Source organism: Nematolebias whitei, chromosome 21 (genome assembly GCF_014905685.2).
Source record: "Nematolebias whitei isolate Nwh7 chromosome 21, NemWhi1, whole genome shotgun sequence".
NCBI classification, from domain to species: domain Eukaryota; kingdom Metazoa; phylum Chordata; class Actinopteri; order Cyprinodontiformes; family Rivulidae; genus Nematolebias; species Nematolebias whitei.
Genome location: NC_056518.1, coordinates 14,721,988 through 14,722,320, shown reverse-complemented (window position 1 = coordinate 14,722,320; position 333 = coordinate 14,721,988).

The following is a 333-nucleotide window of genomic DNA, read 5'->3' as shown; positions in this document are numbered from 1 at the left end:
TATATATTACTTATATTTTCTTCAAAACATTTACTGAGGGGGGAGACAACTTTTTTAATATAAAATTGAATAAGCCTGACCCACTTGGGGATTATTTCCCAGTGTCTCAGTTCCTCCCGAAATTTTACATTGTACATCATTTTGATGTCAGCTCAGTCCTTCTCGAGCTCATGTTTCTTTCTCGAGATTTTTGAGTTTTTCTAAGTTCCTGGCTGCCGTGTCAGGGCTTCATTTTATAGTTTTGTAAATGAAACAGTTTATTCTTAAGACCTTAAGTCTAGTCTGCACTTTGGGTCCAAAACCTCCCCGACTACGATAGAATCGAGTTGTGTC